At 38.1% G+C, this 17,500-nt stretch overlaps 1 protein-coding gene and 1 long non-coding RNA gene across 4 annotated transcripts in view; both read right to left on the reverse strand.

Annotated features, from left to right (window-relative positions):
- Positions 1-17,500, reverse strand: part of LOC115218739 (protocadherin beta-15-like) — a 296,321-nt gene that overhangs the window by 164,185 nt on the left and 114,636 nt on the right. The gene's annotated exons all lie outside the window — the stretch shown is intronic.
- Positions 13,523-17,500, reverse strand: part of LOC118765879 — a 5,864-nt gene continuing 1,886 nt past the window's right edge. The window contains exon 3 of the long non-coding RNA XR_005001786.1: positions 13,523-13,813. This is a non-coding gene — a long non-coding RNA (uncharacterized LOC118765879). The remainder of the gene's footprint in view (positions 13,814-17,500) is intronic.

A 17,500-nucleotide genomic window follows, 5' to 3' on the forward strand; every position in this document is an offset into this window, starting at 1 on the left:
TTAATTACATTCTGAATTCAAATTCTGCTGAAGTTGACTTTGTCTTCATTCTTTTTGAGGTTGATAAGCTAAGTACCAGCTGAGTACTGGTATTGCTGTAATCAACTAATCCTACCCTACAAAACTTCAGGCCTTTTGCCAATAATAGAAAGGATTATTATGAGCAAGGTAGCACAATCGTTAGCATGTCGGGTTCAATACTTAGCAGCATTTCATCTATCTTCATGGTCTGAGTTCAAATTCTGCTAAGGTTAACTTTGCCTTTCATCCTTTCAGGGTTGATAAAATAAGTACCAATTGAACACTGGAGTTACTCCTTCCACTAAAATTGCTGACCTTCCGTCAAAACCTGAAACCATTATTATTACTATCATTATCATTAGTTTTTCTTTGGTAGTTTCATGCGAGTTTTTACTACACCACTTGATGCACTCCAAGTTCTTGAGGTGTGTATGGCATTGTGTTCTTAGCTTTAAGGGGACAGGAGGAATAAGGATTCCTCCTGTTGGTGCATTGCATCAGTTTGTTTTCTTATGGGGTTTAGTTTCTTGTTTTTTTTCTGTTGTGTGTGATGTGTGTAATGTGAGTTCTTTTTATTTCATTGGTTCTTAATTCTGCATAGTGTATGTTGCATCTATTGTATCATTTTAGATTTATTAACCCTTTCGTTAGCGTATTTATTTTGAGATGTTCTGTGTTTCTTACAATTAATTTTAACTATAACAAAGAATTTTGTAAAATAACTTAGTTCTCATTCAGCTAGTGTTAGGAACATAAATTGTGATTAAGGTTTGGTGGAAGATTTTAATTCAGAACTTATAAAAGCAAGGCATTTGTACTACAGAGCCAGAGGCGGTTTCGGCCGAGTTGGTATTGAAAGGGTTAAAGGCTCATTGTATCGGATGAGTGTTGTGTGTGAAGATTGTTCTGTTTGATTTATTCGATTGAAGCGTTAGACTGTTGTGCAAGATCTGCGCTGTTCCTTGCAGAGCTATTTTTGGGGGGGCAGTATGTAGCCATTGTGATCCCTGTTACTATTTTGGTTTGCTCTAGGTTTGGTCTTATTTTTGGTAGGATCTATGTGGCTAGTGGATTACTACTTGTAACCTTAGGTATTTACAAGTTTTCAGTAGATTTTCAAGTGCTTAGAAATCTCCTGATCATCATCATCATCATCATCATCAGGAGTGGCTGTGTGGTAAGTAGCTTGCTTACTAACCACATGGTTCCGGGTTCAGTCCCACTGCGTGGCATCTTGGGCAAGTGTCTTCTGCTATAGCCCCGGGCCAACTAATGCCTTGTGAGTGGATTTGGTAGACGGAAACTGAAAGAAGCCTGTTGTATATATGTATATATATGTGTGTGTGTGTATATGTTTGTGTGTCTGTGTTTGTCCCCCTAGCGTTGCTTGACAACCGATGCTGGTGTGTTTACGTCCCCATCACTTAGCGGTTTGGCTAAAGAGACTGATAGAATAAGTACTGGGCTTACAAAGAATAAGTTCCGGGGTCGATTTGCTCGACTAAAGGCGGTGCTCCAGCATGGCCGCAGTCAAATGACGGAAACAAGTAAAAGAGTAAAAGAGTATCCTCATCAACATATTCATCATCATCATCGTCATCATCGTCATCATCGTAATCATCATTTATAACATGTGATTTGAGGGAGATTGGCTGCTATTTCTAACAGATGAACAACTATACAGAAGTTCCTTTATTAGCTTTATGATGAATTTGTTTTTACAGCGGTGTGTCTTCTCAATTTACTAACCACTGAGCATGAGTGTCTGAGTATTTTTGAGCTCAGCTCAGCGCATCCCCACGTTGTAAATTTCCAGACACCACGCGTCATGTTATATCAAGGCTACATTGAATTTTAAAACAAGAGATGCTGTATTAGAGAACTGCCATCTTGTATCAGTGGTCTGAGATGAGATAGTATCAAGAGATTTAATTTGATTTAAAAAAAAAAAATCTATATTATCAATAAGATGTTTATTATTCATTAGCATTGCCTTTATCATTATCTCTAATCAATAGTGATATCTATGATTGAGAGATTAATGTGTTTGGCTACTGACTGTATCATCAAAAGTTGAAATCTAACTACTATTGTTATTGTGTTTTGTACTTCAGAGCAAGGTACATAACTCTGCTTGCTTCAGTTTGCCTGGCTGATATAAGAATAACTATTCTCTCCCTACTTCCTTGCTGGGTGAATAGCTATTAAAAAGACAGTCTAATTTATCCTTTGTCTTATGCTTGCTTCAGTCATTAGACTGCAGCCATGTTGAGGCATCGCATTGAAGAATTTTAATCAAATGATGTGACACCTGTACTTTTCTTTTCCATGCCTGGTAGTTAGTTATTCTATCAGGCTCTTTTGCTGAACTGCTGAATTTCAGTGACATAAACACACCAACACCGGTTGTCAAGCAGTGGTGGGAGACACTCACAAACATAAAGACACACACACAAATACACACACATACACACGTGTGTGCACGATGGGCTTCTTTCAGTTTCTACCTACCATATTTACTCACAAGACTTAGGGTCAGCCTGAAGCAATAGTGAAAGACACTTGCCGAATGTGGTTGGAAAGCAAGCACCTTACTGTGCAAAAATAAATTCATTATGAACTAAAGGCGCAGGAGTGGCTGTGTGGCAAGTAGCTTGCTAACCAACCACATGGTTCCGGGTTCAGTCCCACTGTGTGGCACCTTGGGCAAGTGTCTTCTACTATAGCCTCGGGCTGACCAATGCCTTGTGAGTGGATTTGGTAGACGGAAACTGATAGAAGCCTGTCGTATATATGTATATTATATGTATGTGTGTATTTGTGTGTCTGTGTTTGTCCTCCTACCATTGCTTGACAACCGATGCTGGTGTGTTTACGTCCCTGTCACTTAGCGGTTCGGCAAAAAGAGACTGATAGAATAAGTACTGGGCTTACAAAGAATAAGTCCCGGGGTCGGTTTGCTTGACTAAAGGTGGTGCTCCAGCATGGCCGCACTCAAATGACTGAAACAAGTAAAAGAGTAAAAGAGTAAAAGAGTACTAGATACTTAATGTCTGAAATATATATAAAAAAAAAATGGGTGATTGGTCATGGGTGGAATGTCTTTGACCTTAGGTTTATTCAAGTTGGGCTGTATTAGGGTTAAACAGTATCAACAACAACAACAACAATACACTCTTCATCGAAAAGCATTCCACCCAGGGGTGGTCACAGATATAAAATGAGGAAAGAAAGCAGCAGAACCACCATTATTAGCATCATAGGCACCACCACCAACCACCACCACCACCACCACCACCACTGCCACCACAACCACTGCCACCATCACCACCACCAACCACAGCTGGCACCACCACCACTGCCACCACCACCACCACCACCACCACCAACCACCGCCACCACCACCACCATTGTCACTACCACAACCACCACCACCACCACCACTGCCACCATCACCACCACCAACCACCACCACCACCACCACCACTGCAACCACCGCCACCACCACCACTGCCACCATCACCCACCGCCACTGTCACCGTTGTCACCGCCGCTGCCACCACCAAGACACAAGCAAAGAGAAGGTTTCAGGGGCCAATGCCTCTAGGAAGAAAGACTAAGGGTAGGGATTCAGTGTGTGGTGGGGGTGATGGGATGGTGGCAGGGAAGGGCATAGACATAACAAGGATAGCTTAAATACTGGCATTAGAGAGGATTTCTTAACTGAGGACATGAGGAAGAAAGACTAAGAGGAGGGGGTTATCGTGGTGGTGAGAGAGGTAGACACAACAAGGACAGTTCAAAAGCCTACAAAAATGCAGACCCTTTTGCTAAAGCCACTCAAAGGGCAGGTGATAGCATTAAACCAGGAAACAAAAGTGAGATTTAAATGACTTTAACCATTTTGTTACCGTATTTATTTTGAGATGCTCTGTGTTCCTTTCAACTATTTTAAATATAACAATGAATTTAGAAAAATAAATCTCAATAATAAATCTCTGAATGAGATGTAAACAGTAATCGCTCGACAACGTAAAGTATACTAGCCATATCAATATGGCTAACCACTAAGGGTGAGTGTTACTGTAGCTTTTAGCCCCAGGAGATCATCGTCTCCAGCTGGCTTTAGGCACACTTTCTGTGCCCTTATGATATTTGCAAAGGGAGATCATCTCCTCTTGTAAACCTAAGTGATACACACTGACTGCAGTTTCGAGGTAATTTGCCTCTTGTCAACGTACGGTAATCACCGGTTTATGACGAAAGGAATACCTGTTTGCAAATACTTATAGGTTTTTCTAGTGACTTCCATCACTGATTTTGAAAAACTTAATTATCATTAAGCTAGTGTTAGGAACATAAATTGTGACTAAGGTTTGGTGGAAGATTTTAATTCAAAACTTATGAAAACAAGACATTTGAACAACAGAGCCAGAGCTGGTTTCAGCTGGGTTGGTATCAAAAGGGTTAAAGAGGTGAGTCACAACAGGTAGGATAAGAAAAAGAAAGATAATATTAGGTTGGCACACAGAGAAAAGTTTGTATAGAGCTTGTTAATTCAGAGTAAGAGAGCCCCTAGTAAGCAGTTGCCACAGAATAAACCAAAAAAAAAATGTTTTAGGAGAAATATATCTGTGATAATATTGGTAAAAATTTGCATTTTTATTTATGTTAATGCAGTTTAAAAAGCCTTTCTACATATAAACTGCATCATCCTAGATATATGAACCTTGCTTCAATATTGGATTTATGTACGTTTTGTAGATGATCAGCAACTATTCAGAGCTGAAACTATGCAACATATGGCAATATGATCATCAAATTCTTGTGACTTATTTTCTTCTAAGGCAACGCAGACAACTGGCTTACTTTCTGGGATTACTAAAACACAAACAAACTTCTTGATTACCAAAGGCTTACATTTCTTATTGCTAAATCACAAATAAGTGAATATTGTTCCATAGAAAAATAAGTAAAAAAAAGATGTTCGTAGTTATTAATAATCCTAGAAGGTTTAGCATTGTTGCCTGATGTAAAGTTGTGGAATGTTTCGTTGGCCATAATGTTCGTAATAGCCAAAAGATTGATGAATGTGTCAAGAAATATATCTGCTAAATCATATTACACACATAACAAATGACAAATTGCTCAGAGAATTGAATTCTTCAAATAAAAAATACATATAAATAAACACACACGCACAGTCATGCACATGCACACGCACACACGCATACGCACACACATACACAAACATAAAAAATACACACACACACACACACACATATATATATATATATATATATATGTATCTCTATCTATCTACCTATGTATCTAATTATCAATCTCTCTCTTTTTCTTTCTCTTTACATATATATATATGTATATATGTATATATATAATATGTATATATATATATATATATATATATATATATATATATATATATATATATATATATATGTAATGAGGATGATGATATATACAAATAATATATATATATATATATTGTGTGTGTGTGCATATATATATATATAATATGTATATATATATATTATATATATATATATGTGTGTGTGTGTGTAGAGAGAGAGAGAGAGAGAGAGATGCATACACATACACACATATAAACCAAGTATTGTATAACTAGGAATATATCAGCCAGTGTATCCTTCCTTTTCTTATAAATCGTTAGAGTGTAATTGAAGGGAGGAGACAGAGCTATTGTTTCTAGCAGGTTGAATGAGTAGTAAAGAATAGAATCAAGCAGGTAAAAGAGAAACTAGACATCAGGTATACTCCACGAATGGAGAATATCTAACACGATAAATGTTGGCATCAGGAACTTCTTTATTCATACGCCTATTGTTTTATCAGATTAAGGATGTATGATGGGTAAGAATATATCAAAAAGGGGTGTATAACAGATATATATAATAAGTTCTCAGACCAGGCCAGATACCTAAAATTCAAATGTTGAATAAGAAGAGATGGAATTAAGGCAAATAAGAGTTGGCTATCGGCACAGTACCAGTAAATCTAATGAAAGTATAATAAAATAAGGACACTCAGAGATCACAAACCTTCGCCAAGGCAAGACCAACTTCTTCTCAACACTTAGCCAGAGAGGGTTTTTAAAATGAGAATATCTATATATATAAAACTGAAGTTGTGTGGTGTCTGTCTCCTACGATTTAGATTCCTAACTACTCCCACATTTTGCGGTGCAGTTTAACCCAAACCAGGTATCTTATAGTCGTGATTCATATTGAGCCCTTCAGGGTATTAGCACGCGTCTACGATGAGTCTACGATTTAAAAAAAAATTTAACATAATTTTTTTTCATTTTAATGCATTTTTTTGCTATTATATAAGGGAAGTAACTCTCTAAAAATGCTTATATAGTTATTTCCCTTACAAACCCGAGCAACGCCGGGTGATACTGCTAGTCTCAAATAAACTCGACTGCTCTCACGAATGAGAATACCAAAAATGAACCCAACCGCTCTCAAAAATTAACTAAAAACAACAGGAAAAATAATCCAGAATTCTTGTCCGGTACTGGATTGATCCCAAAATCTAATCAGTTTTTGCCAGTCATGAGGCTAAACAACCTTGAAAGTTTCATATGAATCTGTCCAGTGGTTCTTGAGATATCTTGTCTGCGACAAACAAGCACCACTGGAAACAATACATCTGCCTTCGCTAAGACGGAAGTTAAGTTAAGTTAAGTTAAGTTAATATTTTGGCTCAAAAAGCAAAAAGCAAGGCCATATAGGGGGACATGGAGTTATGTACAGGGAGGGTGTTCATGCAAAGAGTTCAGGCCATTTGTGGTCAAGGGAGACTTTGAACCGAGCGGTCGTCGGCATCTTCACTATCTCGTCCGGCAGCTTATTCCACGGATCCGCAACCCGGTCAGAGAAGTAATAAAGGATAGACAGGAGTTTGTAATTCATTTCAGGTCTCTTATAAAATAGTTTTTCAGAAGTGAGTATAAAGATTAAGTAATAAAAAAACCCCCAAAAAACAGGAGTATTGAGAAAACAAGAGTTCATAGTAATTCTTTTTAAATATTTTTATATCCCAAGAGTTCCTGCTGTAATATCACTGACAAAATGAGAGAATCTGAATAGTTCTTTGTAGTGGTTCCTACTTGATAGGTAGGCAGAATCAGAAGGTTTCATATTTGAACCTCACAAAAAGAGAATGGATGATGCAGCTTTACAACTGTTTCAGGGTTTGGCGTTCAGTGAGTGCAGCAATGTGCATGAAATAGATTGGTGTTAATGAATGCATAAATTATAATGAACATCTTACACCATTTTCATTAGAGAATGAAGTTATAGTGATTGATGGTATTTAGAATAAATCTCTTTACTCTTTTACTTGTTTCAGTCATTTGACTGCAGCCATGCTGGAGCACCGCCTTTAATCGAGCAACTCGACCCCGGGACTTATTCTTTTGTAAGCCCAGTACTTATTCTATCGGTCTCTTTTGCCGAACCGCTAAGTAATGGGGACATAAACACACCAGCATCGGTTGTCAAGCAATGCTAGGGGGACAAACACAGACACACAAACATACACACACATGCATATATATATATATATATATATATATATATATATATATATATATATATTATATATATATATACATATATACGACGGGCTTCTTTCAGTTTCAGTCTACCAAATCCACTCACAAGGCTTTGGTCGGCCCGAGGCTATAGTGGAAGACACTTGCCCAAGGTGCCACGCAGTGGGACTGAACCGGAACCATGTGGTTGGTAAACAAGCTACTTACCACACAGCCACTCCTTTATATAAATATAAAAATACATAGCCACAGCTCATAGAGAGAAAGAGAGAGAGAGTTAATAATAGATAGAGGGCTTAGAGGAAAAGAGCAAGATTGAAATAATGTAAGAAGAGAAGTGAGGAAAGGAGTCTGTGGAAGGAGACATAGAAGAACAAGAAAAAGAGAAGGTAAAAGGAAAGGAGAAAAGGGGAAGGATAGAAGATGCATAGATTAGAGAGACGGGCATAGCTATACTGGATAGATGCACAAAAGACGATGAGGTGACACTTAAAGGCTAAAAGCTCAGAGAATGCACAGAGGAGTTAAATATCAAAAGAGCATAAGGGTGATAAATGGTAAGATAAGAATTAACAGGAAGAGTTATTCAGTCCTCTGCTGTGTTCAAGCCTGCATGAATGTCTAAGTGTGGGACATACATACATACATACATACATACATACATACATACATGCATGCATACATACACACATACACACATACAACATACATACATACATACATACATACATACAAACACACACATATATACATATATACATACATACATACAAACATACATACATACACACATACATACATACAAACACACACACATACATACATACATACATACATACACACACACATACACACACATACATACATACATACATACATACACACACACATACACACACATACATACATACATACATACATACATACACACCACACAGATACATACATACATACATACATACATACATACATACATACATACATACAAACATACATACATACATACACACATACATACATGCATAACCTTTAGTTAAGCACCCATTAATGCTATATCACCTGAAGAAATGAATCCATGAAGATGATCTACCTGATGCCCACAGATACTACGGCCTACACTGTAATCATCCCAGGAATGTGGATTGTGATTCGTAGAAGTGCACGTAGTGATGCATTAAATTATTTATAAATTCCATCCAAGGATTATTGCTATTATTACTACACACATTATATATATATATATATATCTGTAAAATAATATGTGACAGTTATTCGGTAGCCAAGATATTGAGGTCTCTTTCATTCTTTTGTTATCTTACTGTTTTTACCAATATATATATATATATATATATATATATATATATTATATTAAATTAGAGATAAAACCAGTATTAGGCAAATCAAACAGTGAAAAAAATAAGCCAATACATAAAATAATTTAAAAATATAAAAGTTAAAAATTAAAAAATTATATATATAATTTAAACTTATAAATTTTAAATATATATATATACAAATATATATATATATATACTAGCAGTATCGCCCGGCGTTGCTCGGGTTTGTAAGGGAAATAACTATATAAGCATTTTTAGAGAGTTACTTCCCTTATAGATGCCAATTCGGGCTTTCTTAGCCATTTCTGTTTTGGTGTCTTCAAGCCATGAAGTCGTTGTTCTAAACGAACGCTGGTCTCCTTGACAACGCTTTACGACGTTGATTTCCTTACACTCCCTTCCCCACAGCTTCACGAGGGAGGGAAGAAGGGGGAGAAGCAAACAGGTGCAGGTGTGACCATGGACGCCAACTCCGCCGCCATCGACACACGAAAAATTATGCATTAAAATGGAATAAAAAATGATGTTAAATTACTTTTAAAATCGTAGACTCATCGTAGACGTGCGCTAATACTCAGACGAGCTCAATATGAATCACAACTATAAGATACCCAAATTTGGTTAAACTGCACCGCAAAATGTGGGAGTAGTTAGGAATCTAAATCGAAGGGGACAGACACTCACACAACTACAGTTTTATATATATAGATGTATATATATTTTTATATTTATGTATTATTTTATTTATTTATTTATTTATTTTATTTTTTTTAATATAAATATCAAAAGTATTAAAAGTTTAATAATATATATATATATATGTGTATGTATGTATGTATATATGTATGTATGTATCTATGTTTATATAGGAACAAAGTGATGACACCAGAAAAAAAAGCAAAGGTTCTATAATGAACTTCATTAGCTTACAACTGTTTCTGCAATAAGATGTTGTGGACTGTTAGCTGAGTCCCTGGGTAATATCCTACAGCTTCATCAGAGCCTTGAATATGCAGTGCACTTTATTTAGGAAAAAATTATATTTTCAGAACATACAGGCATTATGTGTAAGTTAATGTTGATACCTATGGAAAGATTTGGACAGCTAACGAGACATTCAAATTAATATTAATTTCAAATTTTTAAATTTTCACACAGGGCCAATGATTTGGTGGGAGGAGATAAGTCGATTACTTTGATCCTTGTATGCAACTGGTACTTATTTTATCAACCCTGAAAGGATGCAGGCAAAGTGGACCTCGGTAGAATTTGAACTTAGAATATATCTTGCTTGGCATGCTAATGATTCTACCAGTTCACAACCTTACCAATTCCACTTGCATTTAAATTAATATTAAGATTCAATCGTCTATAGTAAAAGATGTATACCTTTTCACAATACCTATTTATTTGCTTCTTTATTACCCACAAGGAACTAAACATAGAGGAAACAAACAAGGACAGACAAATGAATTAAGTCGATTACATCGACCCCAGTGCGTAACTGGTACTTAATTTATCGATCCATAAAGGATGAAAGGCAAAGTCAACCTCGGTGGAATTTGAACTCAGAACGTAACGGCAGACGAAATACGGCTACGTATTTCGCCCGGCGTGCTCACGTTTCTGCCAGCTCGCCGCCCTATTTATTGTTACATGGACTAAACCACTCCTGTTTCAAAAGATAAATTAAAATATCAGTAAGAATGCAAACTGTCAATCCATTGATTAACTGGTGACTTCTGTCTTCCTTACTGTTTATAATAGACTACTCCAACTATCTTATAATTTTGTATAAAAAATTCAATTTGGGTAAAATTGAGTGATGAGTTTTAGAAATATTTTTGATGAATGGGATGATAAAATTTATTTAGTTGAAATGAAACTGAATCTGGGACAGCCACTACAAGCATTCTCCATTGATTCAATATCAGGTACTCACATATAATACTTGACTTAGCTAAAAGTCATTCATTTAAAAAAAAGTTACTTTATATTTAAAAAAAAAATTTTTTGGTTTCAGTCATTGGGTTGCAATCATGCGGGGACATCACCATCAAGATTTTTTAGTCAATTGCATCCAACCAGTTGTTTATTTCCCTCAGGTATATATTTCATTATTCTCAATATTTCAAATGGCCAAGTTACCCGAGCTGGCAGAAACGTTAGCACGCCGGGCGAAATGCGTAGCCGTATTTCGTCTGCCATTACATTCTCAGTTCAAATTCCGCCGAGGTCAACTTTGCCTTTCATCCTTTCGGAGTTGATAAATAAAGTACCAGTTACGCACTGGGGCCGATGTAATCGACTTAATCTGTTTGTCTGTCCTTGTTTGTCCCCTCTGTATTTAGCCCCTTGTGGGTAGTAAAGAAATTGGTATTTCGTCTGCCGCTATGTTCTGAGTTCAAATTCCGCCGAGGTCAGCTTTGCCTTTCATCCTTTCGGAGTTGATAAATTAAGTACCAGTTATGCACTGGGGCCGATGTAATCGACTTAATCTGTTTGTCTGTCCTTGTTTGTCCCCTCTGTGTTTAGCCCCTTGTGGGTAGTAAAGAAATAGGTATACAGGGTTACAACATCATGCACCAATTTACACATCTATAGACATAGATATAAGCATGTACACACACATATAGTAAAAGGGAGAGAGAGAGAGAGAGAGAATTCATATGAAGGTAGAAAGAAGGTAATAGATATGACAACTGCAGGAGAAATATGTGTAGGGAGAAATACCAGAGGGATGATATCCTAAAGGAAATAGCATTAGGAATTAGTGTGGGTCAAAAAGAAAAGACATGAATAACAAGGGTCGTAAGTTTAGTGGGTAGCAAGAAGCAATAAGATAATTATCAGGAAGTCTCTAGAACAGTGGTTTTCAACCAGGGTTCTGCGGAACCTTAAGGTTCCACCAGTACAGTCCAGGGGTTCCGCAAGAAGTTACAAAAATGCTAAAATCGACAGTAATTTTTAATTCTCCTGTGCAGATATGTGTGCATAAGACAAATTATTGCACAGGGGTTCCTCGAGCCAGTGGAATGTTTCCTTGGGGTTCCGCTCCAGCAAAAAGTTTGAAAAGCACTGCTCTAGAAGAAGGTGGTGTGAAGCAGAGGCAAATGTAGTAGTGGTAGAAAAGACAGCAAGAGGAGACAGCACATTTATTGTGTGCGAGTGACTGGAATTTGTTGGTGAGTGATTTCATATCAATCAGTTTAAGATCTAAAATTAAAGCACTTGTTGATGAAAGTTCTACAATATTATAAGAGGCTGTAGCAATCCTTAGGTTCAATCCCAGCAGCTAGCAGCTAGGATTGTCTTGAGTTTACTCCTTGTTTTTTTTGTTTTTTTTTTTTTTTGTAGGCTAAACAGAACATTGAAAGTTAACTTATTTTCTTTTTTCTTTTTCTTTTTTCTTTTTTCTTTTTTTTTTACCTCATCAGTTTGAAAAATGGATTATTTGAATGTTATTTCAGAAACGACAAGACACATAAGATAATAACAATGATAGTGACATTAATGATGATGATGATGATGGCGACGCTGACGACAACAACAACGACGACGACGACGACGACGATGATGATGATGATGATGATGATGATAATGATGATGATGATGATGATGATGATGACAGCAGAAAGAAGGAAAAAAAATATAAATTAGTGAAAGAAGTGACATTAATCCAAGAATGATAAAGATGAAAAGTGAGAAAAACAATAAAGGACAAGAGAGAGAGAGAGAAAGAGAGAGAGAGGGAGAGAGAAAGAGAGTGGTGTAGTGATGTAGTGATGGTGATGGCGGTAGTGGTGGTGGTTGCAGGGTGGGGATGGTGGAGAAGGAATCAGTAAAGAAACAATGATTTGGAAAGAGGTCAACTTAACAAAAGAAGTGCTTGAATAACTTTCTGAAAACAAAGAAAGATGGCAGCAGACCAAAAGAACACGGAAAAAGTTATAAGGATGTGAAAGTCATAAATAAATGTTTTGGCATTGAAGCAAAAGGTAATTGAGAGATGCTGCTGAAGGTAAATGTAAGAAATTTGAGATGCTATCAATAACATTGGGAAAAATAGTTTGAAACAAAAAAAAAAGAAGAGGAAAAATAAAATGTAATTAGTCCAAATTACTGAGATATCACTATGACCCTGAGGTTTAATAGCTATGGTTTCTTTTCTTCAGATATGACATAACTTTTAATGTCTTGTTTGTCTTAAGAACCCTGAAGAACATCAGAAAGAACCTTAGAAAGTCCTTCTTGGATCTGGTGGCTTAGCTCTCTTTAAAGATAAGGGGAAAGACTCCTTTAGTCATGAATGACCATGGGGTTGTTTGTCCCCTCTATGTTTAGCCCCTTGTGGGTAATAAAGAAACAGGTATCATGGAGTGAGAACCATGTGGTTGGAAAGCAAGCTTCTTTATTGGTCATATAGTCATTCTTATAGATGGTCACATAACACTGCATAACATGATTTTTGCCCTTGGGTAGCATCTATTATTTCCTATTTGCTCACCCTTAGAATGTATGCTCTTGTTACATTTATTCAAACCCCTAAGAATCCCTCTCAGCACATGGCTATAATGCTCCCCCACTGATCCTAGTGGATCAGGGATGCACATATTGTCAGTTACTAAGGGACATTCTCAAGTGGTCAATGTCAAGCAATTGACAAACAAATATGTGGTATTGAGTAGAATACTTGCTATAACGATAATTCTGCTTCAGCAATTCAGAGCTGAATCTGTCTGAAATGTAATGGAAAATAGGTCAGTTTCAAAACAGGTCGCAAAAGCAAAGTGTGAAGGGAATAGAAGTCATTTCCTTTGATTTCTAGATAGAAGCAAATAGGAAATAACACTTACTGACTAAAGACAGAAAATAAAAAAAGAAACATTTTGTTACTCTTTACTCTTTTTTACTCTTTTACTTGTTTCAGTCATTTGACTGCAGCCATGCTGGAGCACCGCCTTTAATCGAGCAACTCGACCCCGGAACTTATTCTTTTGTAAGCCCAGTACTTATTCTATCAGTCTCTTTTGCCGAACCGCTAAGTAACAGGGACATGAACACACCAGCATCGGTTGTCAAGCAATGCTAGGGGGACAAACACACACACACACACACATATATATATATATATACATATATACGATGGGCTTCTTTAAGTTTCCGTCTACCAAATCCACTCACAAGGCTTTGGTCGGCCTGAGGCTATAGTAGAAGACATTTGCCCAAGATGTCATGTAGTGGGACTGAACCCGGAACCATGTGGTTGGTAAACAAGCTACTTACCACACAGCCACTCCTGCTCCTACATAGCGTAATCATTCACATTATCTCTTACATATGTGAAATGTTCTTGAGAAAGTCATGAACCTCACAAACTCACGTCTCATTCCTTTATGAATCAGACATCTTAGGCTAAGGTAAGAAAATACTGTTAGTGACGAATAATAAGGTAGCAACATTAGTTGTGGGAGTATTGGTGATTGATGGTGGTGGGGAATCAATACAATTGGTAGTGGTGGGGGTGCAGTGGTGGTGGTGGTGCAGTGGTGGTGGCAGTGGTGGTGGTGGTGCAGTGGTGGTGGCAGTGGCAGCAGCAATGGTGGTGGTGGTGGTGGTGGTGATGTGACAGATTATCAGTTGAAGTGGCAATTATAGGAGTAAGGCAGTTGATAATGGTTTTTGTTAGTGGCGATGATAATGATGATGATGATGGTGATGATGATTATGGTGATGATGATGATGATGATGATGATGATGATGATGGTGATGATGATTATGGTGATGATGATGATGATGATGATGATGATGATGATGGTGATGATGATTATGGTGATGGTGATGCTGATGGTGATGGTGATGATGAGATGATGATGATGATGATAGTGATTATGGTGATGGTGATGATGATGATGATGATGATGGTGATGGTGATGATATCAATGATGATGATGATGATTATGCTGATGATGATGACGATGTTGACAATTATGATGATAATGATGACGAGGGTGATGATGATGATGTCAATGATGATGACGACGATTATGCTGATGATGATGACGATGATGACAATTATCATGATGTTGATGATGACGACGATGACGACAACGATGATGATAAGGACAACTATGATGAGAAGGAGGATGATGGCGAAAAACAAAACAAAGAATAGTTATTAATGTTATTCTTTTGATGATGGCTCTGATGATAACAGTAGCAATGTCAGAGGTCGATTGGGGTTAATGGTGTCACAGATGATGATGATGATGATAATGATGATGAGGATGATGGAGGTGGCAATGAGAAATGGAGGGGGGTGAAGGGAAGGAGGAGGGGTGGCGATGGTGATAGTGTGTCAATGGGCACTAGTCATAACTAAGAGGTGCAATGACATTTTGCTAATTCCAATTTTATAAATGTATCGTTTTATGATATTGCATGTTCCTTTAAAGCACGACCACCACTAATACCATCATCACCACCACCACCACCACCACCACCACCACCACCACCACCACCACTACCATCACCACCATCACCACCACCACCACCACCGCCACCACCACAACCACCACCACCACCACCAACCACCACCACCACCACCACAACTACCACCACTACCACCACCACTATCACCACCACCACAGCTGCCCCATCACTACCATTAACACCATCACCACTTCAACACTATCACAAGTACTATGAGTACCACCACCATTACTACTACCATCACCACCACTCGTGTTATCAATTACTATTAGCAACAACAGCATCACCATCACAGCATCACTAACATCATAACTGATGTCACCATTATCACCAATGTTACCATCGCCACCACCTTCTCCATCACCATCAACATCATCATCCTCATTGTCATCGCTATGTCCTCACCACCTCCGCCTTCACCACAATCATCCACCATCAACATCATCACCACCACTGTCATCTCCAGCAAAACTGTTAACTGCCACTAACACCACAATCATCACACCACCACCACCACCACCAACACCAAAACCATCACCACCACCATTACCACCTACTACTACTACTACTACTACTACTACTACTACTACTACTGCTGCTGCTGCTGCTGCTGCTGCTGCTACTACTACTAGTACTACTACTACCACCACCACCACCACTAAATCTACCACCATCACTAAATCCACTCCCGCCACTATCACCATCACCACCACCATCACCACCACTTCCACTAAATCTACCACCATCGCTAAATCCACCACCACACCACCACCATTAGCCATTATTAACACCAATACCATCACCACCATTACTACCACCACTGCCACCACATCTCCCCACCACCACTTACATTACCAATCAAACACCATAAACCACTCACCACTCTCCACCACCACCACCACCATCACCACCACCACCACCACCACTTCATTGTCACTGTTATCATGGAATATTTTCTGTTCTGAATAATCTAGAGATTATTTTATGAGTGGACTTAGGAGCAAATTCTTGCTTCATAATTTGATGAGATTCAATCTCGTGAAAGACAAATCTTGGGTAAACCTTCTGACACCAGTTTCCTCTATCAAGAAATGAGTTCAAAATGGCTCTGAGTTGACCAAATTATTTTATCCTTCCTTATTTTCATTCTCTTGACATTAGCTACCATCATCATCATATCTAATGCCACCAGCCACTTCCACCACCGCTACCAAACCACCAGCGCCGCCGCCACCACCAACAACAACAATAACAACAACAACAGCAGCAGTACCACCACCACCACCAATGCCACCATCACCACTGCCACAACCATGCCACCGCCACTGTTATGACAGTGATGATGATGATGATGACAATGACCATCACTGCCACCGCCATCATCACCACCATTACTGCTGCAGCTGCTGCTGCTGCTACTACTACTACTACTACTACTACTACTACTACTACTACTTCACCACAATCATCCACCATCAGCATCATCACCACCAATGTCATCTCCAGCAAAACCATTGCTGCCACTAACACCACAACCATCACACCACCACCACTAAATCTACCACCATCACTAAATCCACCATTAGCCATTATTAACACCAATACCATCACCACCACCATTACCACCACCTACTACTACTACTACTACTACTAGATACTGGAGCATGCACAGCCGAAATATAGTGAAAGCAATAACCAAGATGAGGGCAACTGCTCTGACTAAAACATATTGTAAAAAATTTCTCATCTCAGAAAATATGGAATTGTATTATCCCCACCGAAGCTGGTGGAAACTGGTGGATTACTGTGTCAACACCTGAAATTACACTCTACTATCATAAAGAAAGGGTACATTGGAGAATTTAGGATGTGCTTTGCTTAGAGTTAAGGAGGAATAGTCTTAGGTCAGCTTGATAATGGCTAAACAGCATCATGACCCCACCACATCACTGAGCTTATGACACCACCATCATTGCTATCATGGATATCCTACCAATACTATTATCATTAAGCAATGCCAGCAAATTTGTCAGTCATTACTACTTTTTTT

This window comes from Octopus sinensis, linkage group LG14 (genome assembly GCF_006345805.1).
Source record: "Octopus sinensis linkage group LG14, ASM634580v1, whole genome shotgun sequence".
Taxonomy (NCBI): Eukaryota; Metazoa; Mollusca; class Cephalopoda; order Octopoda; family Octopodidae; genus Octopus; species Octopus sinensis.